General features: G+C 41.5%; 1 protein-coding gene across 1 annotated transcript in view; it reads left to right on the plus strand.

Moving 5' to 3' along the window:
* Positions 1 to 768: 768 nt before the first annotated feature.
* The window catches only part of b3galt1b (beta-1,3-galactosyltransferase 1b), a 31,540-nt gene continuing 19,987 nt past the window's right edge, over positions 769 to 12,321 (plus strand). Inside the window, exon 1 of the mRNA XM_088315799.1 lies at positions 769 to 908. The gene's annotated coding sequence lies outside the window, so the exon portion shown is untranslated. The remainder of the gene's footprint in view (positions 909 to 12,321) is intronic.

Here is a 12,321-nt window from a genome sequence, read left to right on the forward strand (position 1 = left end):
AATGCCGTCTAATGAGTTCAGAAGTGTCATTCAGATGCTTCTGACAGCGCTCACGTCTATAAATAGGGACAAGGCTCCATTAATAATAATAATAATAATAGAGTTCATTTAAATCGAAAGAGACGTCATTAAAGCAATTCGTGATGCCTCGTGATCTGAACAGGTCTAATATAACCCCTCCATTTTCTATTGTGGGGTCACAGGTGAGCTGCACCTGTGGACAGTTTAGAGCAGAGGTCACCAACGTGGTGTCGCCTGTTCTAAAGATTGCTCGATTTTGTTGGGTCATTGTGATTTTCTATGAATGTTGTCAATGTAATCATTTGAAAATGTAAACACTGACAGATTCAAACACAGAATCTCAAAAATAGAAAGCCGACTACTGAAATGCTGCCTACTTGAACATTTTCCGCTTCTTCAGGAATGTAAGTAAACAGGAATTTGACATGATGTGATGTCAAATTTTGAAAGGTTTTCCCCTGCTCAGCCAAACACATTTGAAATTTCGACAATAAAATTTAATTTGATTTAAAAAAAAATAGCCACTTAAATAGCTTCTTCCGTTAAAGAAAGAAAAAAATGTCAGCGGTGACAACAACCTTACATTGCGTGTCGCTTTAATCTATTTGTTGAAGCTGTGCATTATTAAAAAGGTGGGCAAACAAGCACGTCGTCAATCTAGCTTGCTGTCTGATTCCGCCTGTGGGCGGGCCTTTGCCGATGATACCGCGAGCCGATTGGCCGAGCACTCTGCGGCTCTCCGCGCCGGTTGGTCGACGCCGTCTTCGTCAACACAAGTGCAGCTCACAATCGTGTTTTTGTCAGCGTGATAAGCGCGCTGCAGGATGCTGCTGTGTGTGTCCAGGATGAGGCGAACTGTGGAATGGATGGAGCCGCGATGGGCTGAGGTAGGCAACGGCTAAACATGCTCGCTTTACCGTCGCATTGTGCCATGCTCCTACTTTGGGGGGATTTTTTCCCGCCCTCTCGCCGTGTGAAATGTCCTTGCTGTCTGAGGACATTTCCACGGGAGTTTCCCACGCGCACTGTGATATATTTTAGTTTCCATTTGAATTGCCCTATTGTCATTGATGTGCACTTGGCTCCGTCCCACCGATGCTGCGTGGGAAAGGCTGTCAGCATCTCGGTGCACTTCATGAAACGAGTCGCTTTGGAGCAGACTAATGAGCGATGTTGAAAGTTGAACGAAATCACGATGAAAACTTTAGCAGACCTTTCTCTTCATTCCGTCTGAAATGATGTCATGCGAATAGGTGTTGATTTCCGAGCATACGTTGTGAATCATTTCTATCAAATTGGTGGGTAGCACTTGAGGTTGAGAGTTCAAAACTGGAATTGCGTGTTGTCACCGTGCTTTTATGGCTTTTTTTTAATCAGAGTGTTCCAAAAACATGCATGATGTATAAAGTCAGCAGGGAAAGGCTGCAGCTCACTCAAGACCATAAGGGGGATAAGCGGAACAGATAATGGATGGATGGTTGAATTTCCCCTTAAGGGATTATAATGAGTACAATAATACTATTAATAATAAATCTACCCCCCCCTCCCGACTGTGAGTGCTGTTCACTGTTTCACACATTAGTGTTCTGCATTAATATCTTGCGATATTGAAATGAACAAACCTCTTTAGTTCTCTGTTTATAAGAAGTCACAGAAATGTACAAAATCCTGTCACCGTTGACTAATATTAGTGCTGTACTGATGAGCTGAGAGGAGTTGAGACTTCTCATTGAACTATATATCCGTGTGTCTGTTTTATACTGCCCCCATGTGGCCAAGGCGAGCACACCAGAAAGCATAGCACAATGGCTACTCAAAGCAGTCTGACTAAAACGATTTATTTTAAGTCTACATTAAATTATGTCATTGCTGTATATTTTTATGAAGTTCAATATTATGCAACGTTATTTTTGCCTCACAACAATACACTTTACAACAACGTTGTCGCTGCGATCAATCAATATCCTAGATTCTCATGCCCCTCGTTACTCAGCATCCACCCATTGAAAGAAAGCAGTAGATCCCGAGAGTGACGCGCTATTTCCTCCTTCCCGTTGCTGGAGAATTTCACATCAGTACCTGGATCACTGGCTAATCTACTTTCCCTGTTGAGCCACATGGCCGTTTTTGATTACTGCTCCATCTGGCTGAACGGGGATGAAGGTCCAAAGCCAGACTTGCTGTCTATCTTCAAGAGTCTCCTCTTGATTTTGTTAGCCGTTGATCTTACGCACATGTTATAACCGTCTCTGTTGGTGTCTGTACTCTGGCTGCGCTAATCACATTTCCGCAAGGTGTAATTAGTTAAGAGAGTTTAACGCAGTAATCCTCGGTTCAAGTGTCATGCGTCTGTGTTTAGTCAGTGTTGCTCACCTGGTTGAGTGTCCCCCGCATTGCCCCCCCCCCTTTTATTCCAAAGTGGTGCCGTTTATACACAACAGCAACATAGCAGTACTTTGCATTTGTGTACTCGTTGATGCTGAGTGCTGATTCTTGATAATGCCATTTTACATCTTGGAATTCTGAGGAAAATATTTGAACAAATTATTTTTCAAAACACCACCACCAATTGTTTTTACAGTCTTGCCACGTGTTTCCTTTAAAAGTAGCCTTTAAGAGAGACATTTCAGGAATGCGTTGTCTTAGGCTAAACGCTAGGGACTATGTGAGAGGAGTACATAGGTAAGAGATGAAGAAGAAAATAGAATCTGGCGAATATACAAAAAGGAACGTGGATGCCATGTTGCCTTTGTGTTAAAAAAAAAAAACAATACTAAAACTAATGGAAACTAAACTGAAACACGGTATTTTCGTAAAAGTCAAAACTAATAATAATGTAGCGTCTATAAAAGACAGCCGTGAGACCGTCATTAAATTCTCGTTTTTATTCTTACAAAACGTCTCTGTTGGCCGTATCCGATCACAACTCCGGGAAACTCGCTCAGTCATCTGCGCAACGGATCTCTCTCTCTCTCTCTCTCTCTCTCTCTCTCTCTCTCTCTCTCTCTCTCTCTCTCTCTCTCTCTCTCTCTCTCTTCTCTTTCTCTTTCTCTCTCTCTCTCTGTCTCTCTCTCTCTCTCTCTCTCTCTCTCTCTCTCTCTCGCGCACACACCTGACGTCCTGTGAGTCGCGTGATGCATTCAAGAAAGTCGGAAACAACACAACTCAGCAAAACACAAATGTCAACACAAGAACAGATAACTGATAGCCCAATTCGTTACAATAACTAACAAATACACACTAAAAAAACAAATGAAAAATTAATGAATAAAAAAAAAATCTAAAACTATTATTATTATTATAATATGTGTACTTTTGAGTATTGTTATGTTTTTAGATGCCCAATATTTTAGCTTTTGTGTTGTTCTGTTTTGCCTCTTCTCCCTATAAATGATTAAAACCGAGATCCCTCATCATCAGATTATATCTTTGATCTTTTGCTTGATGCTGGACGCTTCTTCTCTGGAAAGAGACGTTCCAAAATCAAAACAAAAAAACACTAACGCAATCGTCAGTGGCAGTCCAATGGCCCAATACTGAACAGATGCAGTCTGCTTCGTATGGACATAATTAGAGTCATGTTGTGGCTTTTGCAGCAAATCTAAACCAATTTGAATGACAAGATTTTTTTATTTTTTTTTAGAATAATAGTATTCATCCCACGTGTGGAAATGCATTGAAGCGTTATGTCAGCTGTTTTTCTTCCCCCCCTAAAAATCCATTTACCATTTCTGTTTCTATTCTGTGCTTTAGTCATTCGGAGCCTCCTGCACAGCTGCTACAATGACTTGTTCAATTCATGATGGGACTCTGGCAGCGTTTTCTGCTTCAGTTAGAAGCCAAAGCTAAAATTAAGGCTACAGTACAGATGAAGCGAGCGCTCTTGAATAGCACAAATTAAAAGGCAATTTGGGCTGCATTGCATTTGCCTCACAGCTTCTTTTACGTACGTTTTTTTTTTTTTTTTCACTCTTTCTAAATAGGCTTAATTAAATTACCAAGTCGGAATGGAGTCAACGGTGGCGTGAGGGCACGTAAGGTTAACGCGATTGCTGCTGTTTCAGTCACAGTGTCTGGGTTTGAATCCGGTCTATCTGTACGCAGTTTGCTCTTCTTCTTGTGCTTTTTTTTTTGTGCGTAATCCGACCTCCTCGCATGTTTTTAAAAGCTGCATGTTAGGTTTATTGACTATCTAATCTATCACACACTCACACACAGCTCTAAATCATCCATACACAAAGTGTGAATGTGCGTGCGAACGGTTGTCTGACTCCATGTGCCTTTCGACTGGCTGGCGAAAAAGTCAATTTTCTCTGTTTTGGTCCCTCGTGGAGTAAGTCCACTTTAAAATTCTGTCCAACTTCTCGCTAACTTTCCACTTCTCTCTTCTCATCAGTGGTCACGTTTTTTTTTTTTTTACTCTTGTAGCAAGACTTTCTCTTCACTCTCATTTGTAATCTTCAGCTCTACAGATGCCATGCATAAGATTAGATAATGACAACACATGGCGGTATGTTCCAAGAATTTTTAGAATTGAGTATTTTAGCGACGATCCAATCTAGTGTAGAATCTGTGCTTTTGAGCGTGGATGGCTTCCAAAGGCGGGGCTTGTCCGGTGAGTGACGTGGGCGTCAAGGAATGAGAGCACACATTTGGCTGGCTGTTAACGGTCTTTGTGTTGAGTGACTCAGTGTGAGTTGTGGCCGTCTGCCGCTCACGTATGAACGTGCTTATTGCGTGTTTGTTGTCATCCCACTGGTGGGCGTTTTACAAAACGTAAGTAGCAAATTAGTTAATATCGATTTTGTCTTTTTATGATTTTGCACTTTATCTTCCTTGTCAAGAGTGAAATGATGGCAAACTTTGGACATTCTTTTTCATTTGTAATTGTCATACTTGACTCTTTTTTTTTTTTTTGTAGATGAACATTCATTCAAGTGGACTGCGCAACTAGTGGTTCGTTTTGGTATTGCATTTGTTACAGCCAGGAATCATATTATGGTTCTTAATCTGACGCATGAGGAACTCAGGTGCCATGTTTCACTGCATAATTTATCGAACGTGATGATGATAATGCTACACAAATATTTGTACAATTACTGCAATGTGGAAATTTTGAACTTGAGGCCCACGTTCAAATCAAATGTATGCAAATGCGTTCAATTGCACGCCTCCAGTTCTTCTCGTTGTACTTTTATTTTGCTCATCTGACATACCACAGATCTCAGAGAGAAAACAGACTCGGAGTAAATGATTTATTATCTTGAGAAATTAATTAGTTTTTGTTGATTATGCCCTAGAAAGGGAAATGATGATAATAATAACTCCAAGCGTAATCAAATAAGCAGTCACTCAAGCAATGAGAAGGATTTTGCCCTCTTGCTATTTATGGGCCAAAATATTTCTTCAGTCAAATTGGCTCGCTACGTCTCCACGGCGTCCACAGTTGAGCTGTGATGCGATCCTTGAACGCGTTCTGGCTGACGCTGGACCAGCCTGGAAGCGTACAACTGATCTGATTTCTTCTTCTCCTCAAAAGCCAACTTGGACATTTGGAGGACCAACGATCCCCAAGGGGGTGAGGGGCTGACGCAAAAATCTATGCCGAGATGGTAAATCTTTTATCAGTCTATGATGAATAAAACAAGTTCATGCTTGAAGGCCTCAAGCTGCCGTCCTTTCATTTTTTTTTTTTTCGATTCTCATCGCAAGTAGCCTTTCGCGCACCATATGAAGTCACTTTGTACACAAAGACAAAAGATTATCGTGAAGCTAATAACAACACCATCATTTTTTTGTTCTGCCGATTCAGCACAGGCTGTTTGGAAATGATAGCCTTGAGTTCGACTTGCACATTTTCGTGGGACGCAGTATGTGATCATTGTATAAATTAGCGGTGCCTTTGCCAGCAGGAATTCATCCCCGTGGAGTCCCGTCCCCTTATTTCAACCCCCCCAGTTGTCACAACACGTGAGCGATGGCACACATGGCTCGGATGAATATGCCATATTGTTACCCGGTCCACTGGAAAAACATGAAACATTGTTTATTTTTCGATACGAAGAGCTGTTGGGAATGATTTATGTTGGGTCAAGATTAGTGATGGACCGATTATCGGCCGGACCGATTATCGGCATTGGCTTCTTTTTAACTTTCAAGGCCGATAAATTATAAGCTGGTTTATTTTGTCTTTCTCTCTCTGCTGAGGTGTGCTGGTGGCCCTGCCTGCAGAAGCCGATTGTACTTTTTGTTTGACTTTTAAAACAAAGTTGTCTATTTTCTAAGACCAAAAAAAAAAAAAGCTTGAAGATGTTGTAAATCATTAAAGTTGTTGAATAAACAGGTGCTTAAAGGCAATTAAATTAAATCAAGGTTTGGAGTCGCTATTTTTCGAAATTTTGTCACCATTTTACCCCCGTTTTTTCAACCAATGAATATCGGCTTGAAATATCGGTTCGCGGCCTCTATGACTTCTAAAAATCAGTATCTGCCCTGAAAAAAAAGCGTATCCGTCCATCATTAGTCAAGATTGGGGTAAAACCGACCCATAGTGTTGAGTTGAATCTACCAAGAAACGGGTTACCATCGCCTGTTCATGTGGCATTCGTGTTACAGAATTTTTTTTGTTTTTTTTTCCAGTCCCACGCTGTGCCCCCCTTATTTGTTTTTCCCCTCACCCTTCCTTTATGTTTTTTTTTTCTTTTCATCCGAGGAAATCGGGGCGACTTGTTCGGGTTCTCCGCTCCGTCTCCATCGGTCGGTCTTTATTTTCTGTGTCTCTTGGACGGGTTGTAATGGTGACCCCCGAAGTCAGCTGTGTTACCCACTGAGCCGTTCAGCAGCCGACACTATTTTCTAAGACTTTTTCATTCAATTTACTTCACCTCCACAACACACGTGTCAGAAATGGCGACCAGCTCGCCAAAATCCAATCTGCTGGGTCAAAATACTGAACCTAATCTTGGGCAAAAGTAACCCAATCTGAACCCAAACTTCACAAACTCAGTTTTCTTTAAGTGTGAGAACCAAAAGCTTTCGAAACAGTTCTTCAATTTCACATTCTCTTGTTTGGACGATATTATTATTATTAAATGACGCCGTCTTTATTCCGGTTGATGACAGAAGTTGGCACACAATGCGACCCAACAGGTCTCACATCACCGTCACAAAAGTAACGCACGCTGACAATGGCAAACGTAATAACCGTTTCCAGTCAAGATGTCATTTCATTCTCATGGCATAAGTGCCGCAATCGTCATCTCATGCAGGTGCATAATGACGCTCATTTGGTGAGACGCGACAGGCAGGCGCGCCGCGGGATGAATGCAACCAGAACCTTCGCTCTCTTAACTCGTCAAATATGCTAGCTTGGCGGAGGAACTGCGACGCGGCGTGATGTGCAACGGGTGCTTGCTGGAGATAGAACGTCAGCATTTTGGGACTGACGGGAAAAGAAAATCAGGCAAAGAGCAGTATTCACACTTGACTTTTTCTGGAAAGGGCAACTCATAAACAATTGCAGACGATGGAGTTAGCGTGATAAATGGTGACATGAGGCAGCTAGCAAGCGCAAACTACCTTATTGAGCATTATATATATATTTATATATATACGATGCAATTTTGTCATCGTTGAGTGCAAAAAGCCTCATCGTAATTGAATTTTGATTTAATAATTTAATGGCACAGCCCTACCAACAAATGTGCTTTCATGGAGACAGAGCATACGCTAGACTGACGGGTCAGGCCAAGCCGTGAAACGCTGACAGATAAAATGTGAGCAGAAATCATGCTGACAAAAGGAACAATGTGTCCACTTCTTATAATTCATGAAGAGTGCCTACTTTGCACTCGTCACTTTCGTCACACTTTAGAGTAGCGGGTACGTGTTAAGTGTTCACTCTCGCCTTCCAGCTTCGGCTCCTGTCTTAGCTTTGTAAATGGAGCAAGTGCTTTTCCATACCCGTATTTTTTTTTTTATTGTTATTTTTCATTTGTATTTTTTTTTTTTGCCTGTGTCATCCAGAGCGCCGTGTGCCAAGTGGACGAAATCCAAAAACGGGGAGGGAGTGTGAGAGAATGTCGCACGAATGAGTAAAATCATTTTCTCTGTCTGTCTGCGGGTGTGATCACGTTTTTAACATTTTCATTGCGGACACTAACGCGGTGACGTCATCAACGAAGCGCGATCTCGACAATGGGCCAAATTTGATACCGTATCCCGCGCCTCATTAGCCGGCGCGATCGAATAATGTTATCCTTTTGATGAGAATATGATGACATTTCAATGATCTCAGCGCTGTAAATACCAAACACGCACACGCACGCACGCACGCGCACACACTTTGCCGCGGAAGCCTCGGGACGCCGCGTGTGAAGGTGACACCCATCAGTGGCGCACACCGCCTGCCAAGCATTGATAGTGCTGAAAAATCCCTTGGCGATTTGTTGAAGTCGAGTCTGAAGGAAACCGATCAGAATTGGCTCAGAGGGATAAGAGCCGCGCCGCAAACTGTTTGTGCTCGAGTGTTGCCCGTGTACCGAAAAGCACCTTTCCGCTTGAAAGAGCGTTTAGTGTGAACGCGAGTTGAAAAGAAGTATTTTAGCTGAAGGTGTCGATACAAATCTCAACACTGAATCAGTCCCTCAAGGGTTTTTTTTTTTTTTTTTTTTTTTTCATTTGCTCTTTCTTTCTCCCCGCGGAGTTCTGGGAATCAAGGCCTCTTTTGCTTTTTCCTAGTCGTGTTCACAATCTTAAGTCAGTGATTGTCGCAGATGCTTCGGCCCAGTCGGTGTTGTCACGTGATGTCTCTTGTTTCCATGCTTTGAAAAACACAATCATTTTCTGTCGCGTGATCGAGAATGGCCACAAAATTGAGACTTAAGTGCGGGTGATATTGACTTCATGGAAAGCAGCATTTTGCACATTTTTTTTTTTTTTTTTTTACTCCTTGCGAGTGCTCTTATATTACTTTGTCAATAAAGGGAATTCAAGTCATAAAAGAAAGCCAAACTAAATAGTGAACGCAGCAAGATGTGTTTTTCTCCACTCTTGATAAAAGTCTGTTGCTCGCATTTTCCTTCTCTTCACACGTAGCCAAAGGCATTTTTTTCTCTCTTTTTATTTATTTATTTTTTAAACAATGTATTTTTCAAGCTAATCTCGTTTTGCAGTTCTTGCGGGGCATGATTGCTTTGGCCCGCGGGCCGTGTCCCGAAAATACATTCCCAGCAGCTGCGAACAACTTCCGGACCCAAAGATTAAAAGAATATTTATCAAAACATATTCTGCATATTAAAGCACGTGTCGCAGAGGAAATGATCGTGGAAGGTAAACGGCATTTAAAGTCTTTACGCCATTAAAGAAACATGACTTAACCAAATCATTCATCTTTAAGGATGAATGGGAAAAAAAAGAGTTGCTGAGGACACACGGGAATGTGTTTTATGCATTGAACTCTGCGAGGAGTAGTGGGCGTCGGCCGGGCGGCGCCGAGAGACCGAATCCAGAACTCGGGTCAGCGCATTTTGGTCGACAAAACGGAGTGGAAATTAACCTGTTGAAGTCTAAGCGGACTTTAATAACCAGCAACAAACACGTACATTGTTGTCTTGAGATATGAATTCAATCTGCTCCGTGTTAATGTCCGTAACTCAAGACACTCTGAAATCATCATTCCCATTAAAATGAATTGAAATGTCGTTAATCCGGTTCAGCCTCTCCAAAATATTTTTTTTCTAATTAGAAAAAATGACACTCTACAATTCTCAAACCTTACATATATTTTTTTATATAACTTTTTCTCATGCTTTCTCTTTGCACATCGTACTGTCAACTGTCCTCTACTTGAGCTCCTCTCTCAGCTACTCAGTGCCGAAGGATTTTTACAGTCGTAAAAAATCTCTGCCCGTGAGTTAGTGACGGGGTAAATGAAGCTTCAAATCTGCTTCATGAACCAGTTGTAGTATTTTGGGACTCCACTAGATGGCACTCTCATTTTAACATTGGGCTGACTTGCCATTTTTTTTTAAAGCAACAGCGCCATCTACAGGACTCCAAAATACAACAAGTGGTTCATGAAGCAAATTTGAAGCTTCATTTTCCCAAGGCTAACAATATTTGATTAAAATATCACATTTATGGCAAGCGCAAGATGTCAGCATCAATTATCGTCAGTTGATATTCAATGCAAGTACTTGTACTTTCTTTTTAATCTTGCTCACAATATTAAACGTGTCATCATATCCGACGCATTTATGGATGGCGTTGGTTGATGGCGCTGGGTAACATGATCTGTTCTTTCTTTTCCCGGCTTTGCAAATCAATTATTTGCTCTCGCATGACACGTCAGATGGAGAATCCAAACAAAAGCGAATGAAAGCGCAAGTGAAATTGACTTGTTGATATTGATTTCATGTCGAATAAGTCACGCATCCCCGGCGCTGCGTTACAGCATTTGAAGATACGGTTACAGGCTTTTGATTGCGTTCTAAGTCAGCAGAAATGCCGAATTGTGTTTTGAAAAAAAATGGAAGGCGGTCGGCGTAATCAAGTCTGGGGAATTGTTCATTGAAAATGTTAGACAGTTGAAGAGGACTCAAAACTCAAATCTAAGAATGACAAGAAAAACTGAAGTGGAACAAGAGAATGGCGCTCAGTGCGAAATATTTTTAAGTTTATGTTTATTCGCGAGCTGGTATGATAGCACGCTAACTTTATGTAGACAGCGCCATAAAAAAATAAAATTTTTGCTATCAGAGACAGAAAAAAAACATACATAACAGCCCAAACTCTCAAAAAGTTCACCCAAAGCGTTTAATATCAAAAACAAAACCGATAACGCCAAGCACGCTCGACCAGAGAAATTAGCATCGATATTAGCGCTGCTATAAAACATTCAAACAACTTGAGACTTAAACAGACACGACGCCGCAACGCAAAACAGAAATTAAAGCAAGAAAATGAAACATCGTACATTTAACGTTCAAGCGAACCATTTAATATCATCGAACAAAAGTCCGCCAGCGTAATGCTAACCTGTAATGCCAATCGCCTTTGACGAGCTAACAGGCATTAGCTTAGATGTTACGGTAGCTATAAACTTTCAAACAATTGCTGCTTAAGTCCTTCACGACCAGCCCAGTAAAAAAAAAATTTTTTTTTAAATCTTTGCCGTCTTTAGTCTTTTGCTCTGGACGTTCTACAAGCTTGCGCTCAACATCCACTTTTTGATTCGGCAGATATCAGCGCGAGCCGTAATTAGCGTCTGAAACCGTTTTAAAGCGTAGCGCGTAATTACCCCCCGTGGCTCGATTTCACTTCACCTCGCCCGGCGTGTGCCAATGAATATTTTTACAATGAGATCATCTCGGAGACAATGAAGTCAGCGACATTTCAATGGGGCTTATTAGAAGCCGAGAGGATCTTTACAACGACGCAAAGTAGAATTGAAACGGCAATTCAATGCCTGCCATGTTTCAGTGACATTTAAATCTGTCAATTTGTTGCTAGGAAAAAAAACATCATTGGGATTGTTTCACATAAAAGCCGTTCTGTAGAAGCAAATGATTGACAGTTAGCACCACACTATTGAGGTTATCTTTTCCTTTTTTAGAAAAATATAAATACCGCATGCGTTGGTAATCCCGTTTAAAATTCAACATGCTGAAGGGCTTCTTTTTTTTTTTTTTTTTTTTTCTTTTAACCCGAGCTGTGGAAAAAGTGTTATTGATTCAATGGGGGCAAAGCAGTGTTTTGAAACCGAGAATAAAAGATAATGGACAATTTCGAAACCAGATTAGCTCTATCGACGTCCACGGAGTGAAAGCCACGTTCCGAAGACACGCGCAGCAAAATAGATCCACATTTTCGCTTTTCTTTTCTTTGATTGATGATGGGACACCGTGAACGCAAACCAGACGAAATTTATTGATGAAAGTCAAGTCGCACAAAGATCAAGTTGAAGGATTACGTTCGCATCATATGAACTCATTCGCTGCCAGTCCAGGTAAAAAATGAATTTTGGCGTCGATATCCGTCAATGGCAGTGAATGAGTTAACATAACGGCAAGGCGTTGTTATGTTATGTTGTGTTTGGATGAATTATATTTCGTGAACATGCCCCCCCCCCTCCACAGCAATTTTGCAAACAAACCATTGAACAGAATCTGTCAGAAGCATTTTGTCAGCGTCAGTCCGATGCATCCCAATTAAGGCAGCAGCACAAGCTCGGTCTCGGCGGCGCCGCGTCTCTGGAGGATTCTCACTCGAGGGAAATTTGAGTTCATCTTCCCCCTGGGT

Source organism: Idiotropiscis lumnitzeri, chromosome 14, assembly GCF_059441095.1.
Source record: "Idiotropiscis lumnitzeri isolate Australia: NSW breed Sydney's pygmy pipehorse chromosome 14, RoL_Ilum_1.0, whole genome shotgun sequence".
Taxonomy (NCBI): Eukaryota; Metazoa; Chordata; class Actinopteri; order Syngnathiformes; family Syngnathidae; genus Idiotropiscis; species Idiotropiscis lumnitzeri.